The sequence below is a fragment of the Pollachius pollachius genome (genome assembly GCF_949987615.1).
Source record: "Pollachius pollachius genome assembly, chromosome: 12".
Lineage (NCBI taxonomy): Eukaryota > Metazoa > Chordata > Actinopteri > Gadiformes > Gadidae > Pollachius > Pollachius pollachius.
This window is the reverse complement of record NC_136945.1, coordinates 4,996,510-5,012,608: the sequence shown is the minus strand read 5'-3', so window position 1 is coordinate 5,012,608 and position 16,099 is coordinate 4,996,510.

The window sequence follows — 16,099 nt, the reverse complement described above, 5'->3', positions numbered from 1 at the left end:
GTGTGTGCATGTTCTTGATAGCTCATACAAATGTGTGTGCATGTCAGAATTTGTGTGTATGTGTGTCTGCGTGTTTGTTTGTGTTTGTATGTATGTGCAAATGTGTTTGTAAACGTGTAAACATTTGCGTGTCTCTGTCTGAGCATGTATTTGTGTGTCTATGTGCGTGCGTGTGCCTGAGTGTATACATCAGTGTGATTGTGTATAGGAGACAAGTAGTCAGTCAAAGACATATTCCTAGTACAGTGGATCACTGGAAGCTAAGTAGAGATTTGCTGCAATTAACATCACAACATAGTGACCTGTTACAGTCGCACAAACCATTTGTATCTCACCATTGGATATCCCCAATGCTGCTTGTATTTGGTACAATGTCTTTACCATAGAGTGTAATAAATGAACATATTTATTTGTTTATAGAATCAAGTTTATGGTGTGACACCCAAGGACAATAAATTATTTACTAAAACTCTCACATTACCTCAGGAATAACAGGTCCTCTGATGAACAGAAGGTTGCTCATTCCGTTCATGATTTAATTCTGCCTCAGTCTTAAGAAACGTGCTATCTATATTTGCTGGGGGTTGCCTTGCTTCATCGACAATGGCGTCTGTGTTCATTTGTGTCTTATAAAGGTCATACCTCTGTGGCTGTAAAGTTCAGAAAAACTGTATAAATAAAATGTACATTATTTGTGTGCAACACATTTTCGAAGCAATTAAAACATAATGCGTAAACTGCCAGAGGGAAAGGTTAACTCCAGTTTCCAAACCGTCCAATAGAGGTCAGTATTTATTCACATTGTCGCTACACCGATCACGATGGACACTTCAGAAACGTCTTCCTGACATTAGAGCGGGACCACACGAGAGGCTGTGAGACGTGTCTTTACCCACGATTGTGTCGAAACACAAGGGTGGCAAGATGTCTTTGAAGTCAAACATGCATTTTTAAATACAACCCTAAAATTAAATTATTTTCTTAGTTAGGCCTACTTTAGATGTGCTTAGTTAGCTTAGTTTTACAACATTTTAATGAGGTCCCAGGCCTTTGCTTCTTTGGTCCTATTCAAACATATTGTTTATGGCCTCACAGTGTAATATCATTTTAATTGATGTTAATAAATAACCTGGAATCGCAGCCCACCAAAATCCCTCTACTCCACTGTTAAAGATATTAGAAATCATCCAGAACAAGTTGGTGAGCTGTAGAATACCACAAAACAAGCACTCTCCCCCTCAACAAAACCAAAATAACAGGGAGGAAGGGAAACAAGTAGAAAGTTTTCTCTCTGGTTTTTCATCGTCAAACAACAAAAGCCCATCCCCTGTTGGCGAGGCCTTTGATATGCGCTGAGAAAGAGTGTGTACGTGTGTGTATGCTAGTGTGCAAGTGTGGGTGTGCGTGTGTACCATAGTTATATATTGTATGTGTGTGTAGTTATATTGTGTGTATGTGTCTACACTGTAGTTCTAGTGTGTGTGTGTGTGTGTGTGTGTGTGTGTGTGTGTGTGTGTGTGTGTATGTGTGAGAGAGTGTAGTATCTCTATGTGATGTGAGCGCAGGGGACATTCCTCAGGGTTGATACCCCTCTCTCGCCATGTCTCTCTCTCTCTCTCTCTCTCTTTCTCTCACTCTTGCCCTCCACTCTCCTCTGTTTCTCTCCTTCTTATCTCATGCACTCCCCTGCTTCCTCTGGCGCTGTGGTGCTGCCCCGGTTGTAACAGGGCAGCACCTGTGAAGACGGCTGCCAGCTGTGTCCACCCTTCCTCAGCCCACTTCCTCTTGATGGGTTCCATAAGGGGTCGGGCTTTCGTGGGGCCATGGGATGTTCATCTGCTCATCATTATTAGCAAAATTACACTAGCTTGTGTTATTTTGCATTGATTTGGTGGATTGGGGTTCAGCATATGCTTGAGATACTGCGGCCACCTTTGGTCTCTTGGGAAAAGCGATGCAATCTCAGATGTGTGCCTTTTCGTGCTGCGCTTGTGATTAGTTTTTGTCTAACAGTTATTCTAGGAAGATGGGATTTGCATTTTTGGACATCTGAACTATATCGTGGTTAATACCCACAGAAGAAAAATAGGCTGTTGATTAATTGCAAACTGTTTGATTGTAACAGATAGACTTCCAGAAACATTTTAAACAGTGATGTTTAAAAAAATAAGTCAATTGAATCGAATGTTAAAATTTCACTCTTACGGCTTTAAATGGTTTTATAGCAAGATCTCTAGACAAAGTCACAACTCTCCAGACTGTTCTTCAGGTGTAAAAATACAAGGGAGGAAGAGATATCCCTATAGTCCAAATCCACCCTGGCTTCTTCAAAATAATTGCCTAAAGATGTTTCTGGAAAGGTTTTGGTTGGTGTACGCTACCTTTGTCCTTATAGGAAACGTCGCAAGGTGTCAAAATGGCAGGTGCTGCCGGATTATTTTATTTTGATCTTGCCGATTGAGGCAAGACAATGGCACCTACTGTTGCCTGGCAACTTTGAGAAGGTGGTATTCTAGGTGTGAAAGAGTTGGTATGCTTATCCCTTTCTCATGACAAAAAAAGCCCAAAGCAAAGCGTTCTCCTGATGTACAAACAAACAATTTATTCCCTTCTCCGTATGATCAGCAGGCCAGCTTAGTGGATTGTAGATGGAGTCAAGGAGGAAGAGGATCTATTATCTCATAGCTGTTGGCTCTCAGTCTGGTAGCACACTTGACACCTTGGGACATAATGTGCCTCTGCTTCGGGAGGCTATATAGAGTTTGTTGTAAGTTATAACTAGAAAACTAAGAAGCTGAGAGCAGAACATAAAGAAATATGAGGAAAATGCAATAAAATATGCATGTGCATATAGTACCTAGTTGCATGGAGCATATATTAATATAACATAAAGAGAAAAAAATGTGTATTCAACAAAAACCTGCAAAGCAAGGTGGCATTGATAAAAAAAAAAGAGAAGTTGGAACTCTATCCACTCCATAAAGACATGCTCAACTCAACATTTGTAACCTGCATGTTAAGCTACTGCATATATGTATGTATGTATGTATGTATTTATTACTGCTTGTAATTAACTGATAAACCACTGAATGGAACTCTCCCTCCCCAACCAGAGAGAAATACTTTGTTCGCTCGCAGTCAGATTTTTCTATTGCCTCGAAAAATAACAACCGAAAAATGGTCACCTTAGAGAGTTCTGGTCCGCCTCTTTGATTCAAGCCATTAATAATTCACCAAAGGCATTAAATTCATCGTCAGGGACCAAAAAATTGAATAGCATAAAAATAAAAGATAAATACCTTTTTTTCCCTATAGTGAGGGAGATTTGCTCTGACACACTGGTATGTGGTCTGCTGCTTTGGTGATGGACTTGAAATATTATGTTGAAAAAATCTGTTGTTTTCACAGGACCATGCCTGATACATTTTTAAACAGTTTTTTAAGGTCAAGGAGTAATGCCCTATCTGAGGTAAACCAAGCAAGCAAATACTTCCTCTTCCCTTCATTTACATAAATGAACTATAAACGCTTTGGGGACTTGCAACTACTTCTTTCTTGTAAGAATTGTTAAAAATAATATTTGACCCACTCCAATTTCCAGCTTTTACCCTCCAACCCTGATAAAAATTGGTGTCCACTGGCCAGTTCTGGTCTGGTTGGTGGTGGAATTAATGCTATGTTCTGGATTTCTTGGGGCTTTATTTCAATCCCAGGGAGGAGATTTGTGTGTAGATTGGACATTTTTGGTGTAAAAGTTTAGATGTAAATTGGAAAAAAAAATCTGATGCAGATCCGACATTTGGGTGTAGATGTGAAGTATGGATGTAGATGCTAAATTTTGCTTGTAACTGGAGATTTTGGTGTAGTTGGAGAGTGCGGGGCCGAAGCTATTCAGCTGATCTTCTTGGCTCGCGGGCCGTCGGTTTTCATGGCCATGTTCTGGTTGAAGACAGAAGAGCGGACTAATGATTTCCTAGCATCATTAAACTTTGTTCATCAGGTGCCAGTGCTGGCCATGCGATGTCCCTGGGGAGCAGTACATTATAAACAGGATGCCGTCTTGATGGAGCCCTTCAGGTCCACTCACATCTCCCTCTGTGTGGGAGGGCTGAGAGCTGCTGTTTAAATCAGTGAGGTGTGAGCTCCCCGCGACAGGGCCCTGAGGGGCACTTCCGGGGACTTGTTTGCCATGATGGAGCGGCCCTGTGGAGAGCCCCACACTAGCGGGGCTTCTGACACCAGCGCTTTATGCACTGACCGGAAGGCCAAGAGGGATAAGATCATCAAGTATTTGACTATTTAGTCATTTAGGGGACACTTTCATCCATAGTACCCTACAATAAATGCATGATTCAGCTGCAGGCCATCAAGGCGCAGTGAGGGGCTTACACACCGCACTCCAGGGGTGCTACAGGTAGTCTGCGGACATTGGGGATCGAACCTGGTCCCTTTTAGCTGAGTCATCAAACACGCTGGCCACTACACTGCTCTATTTTACTCAGGTGTAACTGATCAGAACTTAATCGCCTTGCATTGTAAAGCGAGGTTGGATACTAAAACCTTTAAAATGATAAATCATCAGGAGACCTTTAGTTTATTGTCAGCAGTTGGATGTTGGAGAGAAGGGTTTGTTACTCAATGTAGTATTTGCCTGTGACTGACTTTCAAAGGTACCTCTCCAGGATCTGTTTCTGCTGCTGGATTCATTAAGGTGTGGTTGGTCCTGTGTTGTCTGTGATGCAGGTTACTCTGAGCTGCTGCATCGTCAAGTTTCCAAACTTGTGTTGTCATTTATTGACCTATTAAGAACTATACTGCCTTGTTATGTAACAGCCATGTTGCCTTCTCTCTCTCTCTCTCTCTCTCTCTCTCTCTCTCTCTCTCTCTCTCTCTCTCTCTCTCTCTCTCTCTCCCTCTCTCTTTATCTCTCTCTCTCGCACACAATTTGGTAGTATATGGATCCATCCCTGCTGGAGAACAATACTTTGCACATATTTTTGCAACAGAGTTTTTGATGTAGTGTCTCTTTTGACATTTGAATTTAGCAAAGTTTCTCTTGCCTCTTTTCTTGAGCAATTAATAACAAGTCCTAACACTCTCATACTCCTGAATAACAGCGGCAACATATATTAAAGGCATATTTGATATAGTTTTGTTGTGTTCTCGTTGCCTTAGAATTTGTCTTTTATGCCCATTATGTACATAGGGAGAGGGTTCTTTTCAACCAAGGCTGCAATGTTGCCCCCCTATGTTACAGTTGCCCCTAATGACAAAAGGCATTTAAGAGATTGCTTTAAATTTCTTTGAAAAAGAACTGCAGAAAGGACAGCAGCATGCTATTCCCATGCCTACAACCCATTTGTGATGCTTTTATATTAAAGTTGTTTCGTAGGAATGTTATATTGATCAATGATGTATATGAAATGTGCCATTCACTGTGGCATCATGCTATGGGCCCTATCTTGCACCCAGGGCAATTGACTTTCTACACCAACGCATGTATCGCTGCTAGGTTGCACCCGGTGCAAAGCTGATTTCCCCCCGCTGAAAACTCGCGCCACTAAACTTGCGCCCTGAGAGGCGTGTCTGCGAAAAGCAGAGGCGTGTTCCGGCGCAAATGATACATGGTGCTATCTTACAGATCGATAAAGCTGTTGCGCAATTGACTGAAAAAGTGCACTAGCGGATAGCGCAGTTGGTGTTGCGATTTTGACATAGGACTATGGCAGGTCGGAACTGCAACATAAGCTTACACACCAGTAGCCTATACACAGCACAAACATGCATACGATTTGCCTACTTTCAAATCAATGCATCTGCAAACACCGTACGGCAAACACATATTTTCTTGACACAGTCATCGTGTACAAGCCCATAACTTGTAGGATTGATGAGAATTTGATCGTGAGAAAACATTGTTTAACTGCGAGTGAGTGTTAAAAAGAATGAATGAATACGGGCGCACGTGTGTGCATCCATCTGTACAAACACAACGTCAAAAGGCTCAGGAGTTATGAGTCTTTAAAGTTTTCAATTGATCGCTTTAGCGCCCCCTATCGTCCTACTTTGATGAACTTTAGCCTGGTTAACCATGACCTATGCTTCTTTCAGTACACCAAGTTTGGCGATGATTGACTCAAGTTAACCCCACCTTTAGTAACCTAACATTGATTGGGCTAATATGTACGTCCATCCGGCATTTTGTTACAGGTTCTTGGTTTCGTGATATGGATACAATTTTGAGAGGTTCATCTTGACCGATGTGCCTTTGACTAAATCAAGTTTGATGATGATTGGTTTAAGTTAACCTTGCCTTTTGGCATTAAGTTAAATTTGGACGATAATGAGCCTCTGGCGGCCATGTTGTTTTGTCAATTGACTTCATTTTACTTGAGCAGTTGAAACTTTGGTCCCCAAAAGCCACTAAGTTGGTCCCTCTCAAATCAAATATTCGTCTATGAACTGTGGTGATTTTAGTCACAGGCCACGGCAATTTAGATGCCACGCCCTAATGGAAAATATGTGGACTTGATCTTGTTCAAAATTTGACTCTGAACAACTTTTGTATTGGATCAAGATCATAGGTGTCCATTTTGATGTTGATATAAGCATTTAAGTCTTTACACGTTTTAAACCACACCCTTTTAAGAAGTCAATGGCTCCTGGGTGCTTTTATCTTTATTGCACAGACTTCGCTTTATCTCAGATTGCAGACATTGGTCCATAGATGATATGTGCTAAAGGATTTTTTTTTTCAGTCAAAAAACCTAGGATCCTTAGGGAATTGAGTGTTTTTAATAAAGTTAAAGATGGGCGTAAATCTATCCAAAGAAAGACATAGGTTCTTGAGGCAGATTTGTTTACCATTATGATATGCATGTGTGGGCAAAGTTTCATGACTGAGTGTAAGTCAAAGGGGTCACGAGCTATGCTTGTTCAAAGTTTGCATTTTTGGACAATTGCTATAGCGCCACCTTTGGACCAGTCAGTGTAATATTTGCTCTCTGTAAATCATGAGTCAGCTTCTACAGCTGTAGAAAGTTTCATAAAAAGCGTACGAGCGGTTTAGGCTGTGTAAGGCAAAGGTGGCGGAATAATAATAACACAAACGATTACAATAGGTTGCCTCGCACTTTGTTCTTGGCATCCTAAGTTTCCCTTTTTAATCCAAGGGAAAAATATTGTTGCAAAGGGCAGCAATATCAGTGATCAGCGGATGGGCGTTTTGGAATAAACCATGTTTAGGAGACATTCGTGTTTTACAAAAATAGGTAATTTCCTCAGCTATTTCCTACAACATGTACAGTGACTCTTCTGACTATGACAAAGATACCTGATTGAAATTGGTAAAACGGATTTATTCGCATCGACCTTGGCATGATTCAAATTAATGTTGCTTTTCGTAAAATGGAAATACCGTCTTGCACCTTACACAATATGTTCAGTTGGTTGCAATCTGCAACTTCACTGCTAGTTGCTACTAAATTCAACAAACAAGTTCAAAAAATAGTTTTTAATACAATTTCTATTGAGTAGGAACGTCTACTGAAACTTTATCTCCACCTTACAAAAACACAGGGTGATTTGTGGATAACCTAGTTTTGGAGAGTATTGAAATATTTCCAACTCCACACACAAAATACTTTTGAAGAGCAGGTGAATGCTGTTGCTGAAGAAGAAAAAATATAAATGTCTGGTAAGAAACTGATTTCCCGTGAATGAACATTGAACATGGGGCCCTTTCATTGGATTGGGATAGTGCCTAGCAAGAGCTGGGTCCCCAGTAGTAGATCAGCAAAGAACCCTGGCAGAAGATTCAACGGCTGGATTGTCCATGGTCCCTTCGTCACATGATTGGTACTTGATCACAACCAACCCCATGGGGTCAATAAGAGTTCATCCCTTTCGCTACAATACGCATGTGCTTTGGCGGAAGAAGAATAAAAAAAAGCTATATTCCCTGGTGCCTGATTCGTATCCTAAGCAACAATGTGCCACACACACACACACACACACACACACACACATGCTCAGCAATATCTTTGTGTTTCCTGACAACCGTATTTCATTAATAAGCCAATAGCTGCCTGTAGCATCTGTGTCATGAACACGTTCACAGAATGTGATGCCCAGCTATTCAATCCTATTGCTGAATAATTGATCCACTCTTGCACATACGTAGCCATTCAACATCTCATTGGCTTCTGCCTGGCCTAAAGGTCTACCGTGCTCTTTTGTTTGGCCAACAGTGTCCGAATGGATTCACTGAGAACGCATTCCAGGGAACTAATAGCACAAGGAGAGCGTCCCAGGGCACTGCTTGGGCCATTTTCCTGTTCAGCTTGTTATTATATTTTCCTATTATGCTGCGGCAAATTATATGATAAGTCATCTTCAGTCCTTTTCGGTAAATTCTGCCTAAGATTTGAATAGGAGAACCCTAGCCTAGGACACAATGTCAGCAGAAACCTCTTGTATTTGGCTGTGCTTTATAATTGCCATAAAAGAGTATTCAAAGACTTTCATTGACTGTGGCATTTGAATTACTGAGGCAGGATTTTCACTCTTTTGCCCTCTCCGGTCAGAGAGATTGCTTGATTAACGGAGAAGCACAATCTGCTGTAACATCCATATTATCATAGCAGTTAATCGCAGCCAAAGCGTGCCTTTTTTAACATATTAGACTCGGGAAGCATTGCTATTGTCACTGATTCTTCGAGTCGGAAAAGCTTTTGAGGCTTTACCAGGATTTGCAGAACACAAGCCCCAAATCACTGTGTAACCCCTGGGGGAACTCAAAGACCGGAATCCAAATGCATTTAGCATTACAGCCGTTGTGGCGTTATGAGCCATGCGTTTCGCTTTCACTTTAATCACTAGATGAGCAAGAAGTAGTGTGTATAACCCTTCCCTTCTCTAGCAGCAGGATGATATGCCCCCTGCCCAAAGGAAGACATAGCATATACTCCTCCCTGAGGGGAATATCCAATGGTAGGAATATACCATGAACCTTATACAGCCCTATACATTAATGTATACAGGCCCATTATTTCTCCATACGTATTTTGTAGATTGGATCTCAACAATGTCCCATTTAGCCTTATCTCTACTCTGTATAGTCTTTTTCATTCATACCATTGAGCTGACTGCTTGACAAGCAGAGGCTGAAAACACAGTAAAACAATCATCTATCACCTACGTCTCCTCTTGGAGGGGGACTGGGCTCACTCTGTCTCACTCGCCGTAATCGATGACCCAGAGAAGCCCGATATTGCCTACGACAACGTCAATGTGACTGCATGTTATTAGTATGCTCGTCATCATCATCATCATCATCATCATCATTATTATTCTGTTGTCCTTTTCCTTGGTTTGTGTGTTAACTGCAGAAACACGCTGACATGGCCCTCTGCTTCGTCGCAACGCCATCCATTTTTAATCGCGGTATCTGGCCCGGGCGCTGCTGCTCATCAGGTGCTTCAGAGTCCTGTCGGAGTGTGGGTGCGCGCATATGGGGGACGGGTGGGGGTATGGAGGGGAGGGGGGCTGTATAAGAGCACTTACCGCTGTTCTATGGAAATAGATTTGCAGCGGGAAACTGCCTACCTTTCCCGGGCCATCTGTGGAGTGGCGTGCTGGATGAGCATTACGTAAGGTGTTTCAACAGCAGACCCTCGCTTTTCCCACACGATGTGAACATGCCCTTCAGATCCTCATCGTCATTCCAGTTCATCTCTGCTTTCTCCATGGCCGGTGTGCTGTGGTGGACCCTAGAGGGTGCAGCTCTTGTACAGGGTAGGAGCGGTTCAGATAGAGTTTGTTTCCGTGTTAACTGCATATTGTAATGCCGTATACAAAACATTTCAGCTCTGAGCAAACTTTTGCCATCGCACAACAATTGTGCGAAACACTTTTTTTTGATCGGGTTCACAGGTTCCACTTGCTTGAGAGAAAAGACAACCTTGTGCGTCACTGGGCGTATAATTACAGCAAGGAAATTATGCCTTATTAGAAAACACGAGTTAAAGAATATTAAAATGGCAATAATTCAACATTATCTTTACAATAACACATCACTAGACACAGGAAGCTTCCTTTAAACTTGCAAGCCCGAAGCTAGTTCGCTGTGACGGTAGTGTCGAGTGAAACCTCTGCTAGGGAGATAGTCATGCATTAGTGAGCGTAATTACAAAGAGTTGTTCACTCAAAAGGCCATCCAAATTTTATTTCTTGTTTAACTGATCTGTAATCCAGAAAAGTGAGGCAAGCGAGCAAAAAACGTAAGTTAATAAAATAAATTGATGCTTTAATGTCACTGCTAATAAATATTGATTGTACTTTTGTTCCGTATTCTGTTGTATTGGTTTGATTCCATTATTTGAGCTTTTGTGTGTGTCTCTCCTTGATCACTTCTCTACAAAGCCTGAATGTCCAATATCCTTCTATAACTTTAACTTGGTTTGACGAGATTGATACACGATAGATCAACGGTTCTGGACTCCTTCGTTGTTTTTGAATCACATTCGGTTGTTGATTTGTCGCACAAACAAAACAACACAGCGAGTAAGGGCAGTAAGCCATGCTAACAAACAATGCTTATGTTTTGTGGTCAGGATTCATCTCCTAGTTGCTTTGCTTACTTCCAGGCTCAGGACTCTTTATATAAGGATTTTCTGAAATGTCAGTGATGTGAATGGATGGGAAATTCACTGAAGCTGCTCAAAAAATTGGGCAGACACTGTTGAGCTCTATAGTGTTAAAGTTGCTGGGCTGGGAGCTGTACTGTTGCATCTCTGTAGCAGATATGGACATGCACAAATGCGGATTATATAGTAGCGTCATTTATATATGCTAATTCTGACCAAACCAAGGGAACAATCTGTAACACCCCAGCACAAACAAAACAAAACTCAAAATACACATACCCCCCCCACTATCACCACCACCATCACAACCCACATAGACAGATATGCTCACACCAACATGGCCTTCTATGTCATTTCCATCGTCTGAACTCAGAGAATGGTACATTCTGTCCTTTGTTGTTTTCCCACTGGAGACTAGGAGAACAATGGGCCCATCACAGCTTTGTGGAGAGCAACACTGGAACAACGGCAATGTTTCATTTCCAAGGCGAAAATTACCACTTATCGGAGCCGCTAATGAAGTCCTGAAGCTCCTTAAAAGCTCTAATTGCAATTAACATAATATTTAATTACAACATTGCATGACAGTGGGGGAGGACAGGCTAAAATAACCCCCTGCCATGCAGTTCTGGTTCAGTGTTGTTAAGACAATATGGCTTCTGAATTCCTGGGCCACTATTGGTTTGGGTTTACATCCACTGCCTCATCTTTTGTTTACCATAATTACCTTTCTCAGGGCACATCGCAAAGATGTGCAGGTAACTCAAGTTTGCATTTAAATGATTTTTTCTTTGCCTGGAAAGAACATGGAGAAAATAAAATGATTGCCCTGATTATTATTTAATTTATCTGTCAGTTATCATTTTGGCCTGAAGTCAGAAAAAGAAAAAGAGTTGGATTTTTTTTTGGTTGTACTTTGAACAGTTTACAATTGTTGACTTAGTATTGCATCATGGAAGCTTCTACACCCCATAGCAACAGCTCCTGGAGGCAATACATCCTGAGGCTCACCAGCCTGGTTCTTAACAGCATCATGATCATTCTAGTAGCAAAAGAGCTCTTAAACATGCGTTAGTTTCCACACAGGGTTCATCATCAACCCTGGAATCCACACAGATTCCATGGACATTAAAACCAGACTTGTCATTAAAATGCCTGCACTGTTTCACCCTGTTCACACCGTCAGCACTTTGAAACTGCGAGGTTGAATTAAGTTCGAAAAAGTGCTACTACGGAGGCATTATCTTATTAGATACACAGAGTGAAAGCAGTACACTGTTTTCATTATAAACAAACAACACCTACAAATGAATACACTGATGTTCCCCAAATTTCCAGAATGCCAGATTTCCTTCAAAGCAAATAAATGCAATAAAACGAAATCTGCATGAACCCATTCCTCTTATTATGCATTAAAATATGCAGTAGGTCTGATCTCAACCAATTATCCTAGAAAATCTTCATAAACAGCTTGTTGCCCATAGCATATAGGAATTTCCTAATGGATCACAAAATAGAGAAATGTAAATGACTTAGTAAGCCGCCTTAAGGCATGCCTACATTTTACCTAAATTATACTGCAATATTTGACCCCTGCATTTCGTACTGCTTTCTGCTCTAGAAGAGGTTATGGTGGCTACAGCAGAAGATACTAAGAATAATATATGCAAATATTATTTGTGAGTATGCTGGGGTGCAGGGATGGAAAGGCATAGGCAAAATGTGGGTTTAAGACACACCTTGGAAAAACAGTCAGTCTCATTTATTTATTTTTTATTTATAGGAAAAAAAAACTTTTAACTTTTATTAAAGGTTATAGATTGATTGATCGGCCACGGACAGACCAATTCAGCATTTACTATTTACGGCCTCTAGGGTTTCTTTAATCAATACAACAAGCTGGTGGCATTTCCATGGACAAAATTGTTACCCTACAAATGTTGTGTTTATGTAAACGCTCCGGAACACTCGCAGGGGGGATTTGGGTGCCTGTAACCTTTCACTGATTCTGACTCACTGGTAAGGGGCAGCACTGTTTGAATCATCCATCCTGGGCTCCCTAATGGACTCTGCTACCGTCTCCAAGCCTCACCTGCCTTCACGTCTGTACCAACAGAATACCCTTTGGATGGTTCCTCTTACTTGTTTTTTCTTTTAAAGAGAAGACTCATCCTTCATGAACTGACAGTGAGCCAGTTACCCCCCCGCCCCCTCCTAAGAAATAAAATAACATAATATGTTTAGAAATCAAATACGTACAAATGATTGCATTTGTTGTCTGAATAATCGATGTGATTACAAACTCAAGCACCTGATATGTTCTCTAGCCTCAGTGGATGATGAGATGCCATTTGAGATTATGTTGCCTTCGGCCTGTCGCCATGTAATATGCAGTTAATGCACTCACCCATATCACGCAAATAACACACAAGTGACAGCTATATAGCCAGCAACAAACGTTTTAATGGCTTTGGTGCAAAAACATTCCCGCATGATTTTTAGCAAGACAAACCAATTGGAATCAATTCAAGTCATTTCTATTGGAAACCATTCAGTGCAAATCAACGCTATTCTAACAAGAGGCCAGAATCAAAGACCGGGTGTGGGTGGGTGCATGCGTGCACGTGCACGTGCACGTGTGCGCCCATTTGTAGGTCAGGCTAGCAAATAGGATCAGGGAAATTAGTGAATCTCTTTTCAACTGTCACCAGAGGACAGATCCATCCCTGATGGATCTGCTGGATCTGTTTGGACACCAAGGCGTCCGCCCGCCTCGCCGCCCTGAGCTCCTTTCTTCAGCTCGGGTCCGACGTCACGTGAACACGGCCCTCATAACCTATGCACCATCACCTCATACATGGTCCCCTGGGTGAATGGGCTTCTCCATATGTTAATATGCAGTTCAAATAGTCTGTTGATTATTGTTTTAATGTGGAGCACAAGAACAAAGATCCATTATTTGACCGGTTGGCCCAGATCCTTAAGCAAGCATGCATTTTCTTTCTACTAAAAAATCAATAAATCCATGTCGTTGACATGACATGGATTTATTGATTGAAAAAATAATTGTGTTTTGTAACCAAACATTTTGAGATTCATTAAGTAGAACAGACAGTGACTACAACAGATGTGCCAACAGTAGGAGTTTTAGCAGCATGTGAGACACAATGCACCACTTTGAAACGATCGGTGTGATGTGAGCAGCAAAGATTGGAAATGCAAGTGAGTTGCTCACACAGAAACTTGCAGTTTCACAACAAGGTATTGCTTTACTGACCCTTTGTTCCCCTAGCCAGCACATCTCCCTTGTTGTTCTCCTGACAAACAGCATTAACTAATCCCATTGGGAAACCCACTGCAGTCTCTTTTCTGTTTGAAACCCACGGGTCGCATGATTCCACCACTAATTAGTTGTAGATGCAGCATTGACAAAGCAGACCAGCCGTCAACACTCTATCTTCAAACCTCTTAAAATCAACCTCACAATTGTCATGTCTTGCCCTGCTCCTTAAGTAATGTATAATTTGTTTAATTCTTGTCTTCTGCCATTGTTTTCTGTGTTAATCTTTATTTACTCACAACTCCTCTGGTTTCAGATCCATCCCTCCCTCCTCGTGTTTCCCGCCTGTGACTGTCCTCCCTCACCTTAATTGTCTTCACCTGTCCCTCGTTATCGTTCCCCTCTTAGTGTCTCTGGCCAGCGGGTCCCTCCCTCTGTGCCAGTCCGTCTTGGTATCTCCATGTCTAGCGTCCCAGTGTTCACCTCTCTGTGATCTCCTGGATAACCGCGCACAGCATCCTTACCCCTTGACTCTTCTTCCGCCCGGCGTATTTGTACCTCTGCCTTGATTGTCTCCAGTAAAGACAACTCTCGATTCTCCCTGCCTGTATCATCTTTTACTACCTGTCTGTATAATCTTTTACTTAGCAGTTGCTTAATTGGTGCTTACATACTGTTCACTATTCAATAATGACAAGGTTGTTTTTGTGGACTTGGGCAACGGAAAATAAAATAACTGATTGTACTTTAATGAGAGCAGTGTAAGTCATTACATGTGCTGAGAAAGCAGTATTTCTTGACACACACGCACACAAATACAAGCCAACACTTGTCATCGACCAATACATTTAATTTTACATTCAAAACTCGTTTTTGTTGATGTTTTAATAATTTACCATGTGGTCGATTCTATAAAAATATTTATTTTCATCCTAACATAACTAAAAAAAATATTTGTTGATCATTGTATTGAGCCTACGTCTAGTCAAGTCTGTATAATAGGATAACAATATCAGGTGACGGATTCAGAACATTCAATTCTCATAGGGCTTAGAAGAAAAGGTAATAACAAAAATTTCAATGATGACGTTAACGTCACAGCAGATTTCTCATGTTGCAAACTAAAGTAATATGTTCCTCTGTGCTGTGCCTGTGGGCTACATCTTGTTTGTTGCAACGTGCGGAAGGTTGGAAACAATACTAATTTGATTTTGGATGGGAACAGGCTCAGCCAGGCATAGGATGATCGTTGTCCAGGTTCTTCCAGGACAGTGCAAATGGCACGCGGCTTCTGTCTGGGCCTCCTTATTAGGGTGTGGATACTGATACAGAAACAAACACACATATGCAGGCATGCACACACCCATACAGAAACACATCGAAGATCAGCCAGACCAATCTGAACACTTTTTCCTATGTTTTTATTATTTTACAATGTTTGGCTTTTCCACAGGGAGGAACCAAGTGTTTTTCCTGTTACAATATTTTTGATATTAATGTAATAGCCTACATTGCATACATTGCATTCAATTAATAACAATAACCCTATCTGCAATATGATATAGCTAGCCGTTTCTTCAAAGTAACAAATTCTCTTTCTCTCTATCTTTTAGTGGCTGATAAGATATCTGAATCGTACCTTGATTAAATCTGTGATTCTTTTTATGAATGTGTTTGGTGTGGCTAACATTTAATCATGCATATTTAGTCTCATATTGTTCATGCTTGTTCACCATGGAATGCCTGATGTAGGACAAAATACTCTAGTGTTATTCTGAATTCATGAATCTAAAATTAAGTGATGAAATCAATTATTTTAGCAAAGGAAAAGGCCAAGGTTACCTGGGTCAAATTGCAGTGGAATTGTATTTTACTATACCATATAAAATCTCCCATTTCCGTCAAAAAACCGCAGTCTCTATCATTACCTGTCTTAAGAAGCCCTGCGTACTTATTCTACAATTTATTATTGCAAATATTAAGGTGCTCACAGCTGTCTCTGTCGGGAGAGCCTATTTTTGAGAACATTCCTTAAAAAAAAAGAAAACTCAAATGCCTGAACGTCAGCGTAAGCTTGTTAGAGAGTGGTCTTCACGGCGGTGGCTGTGGAGATCACAAGATGAGTGTCGCTGCACGCGTAATGTCCTTTATTACGTAAATCCATCACATAGCA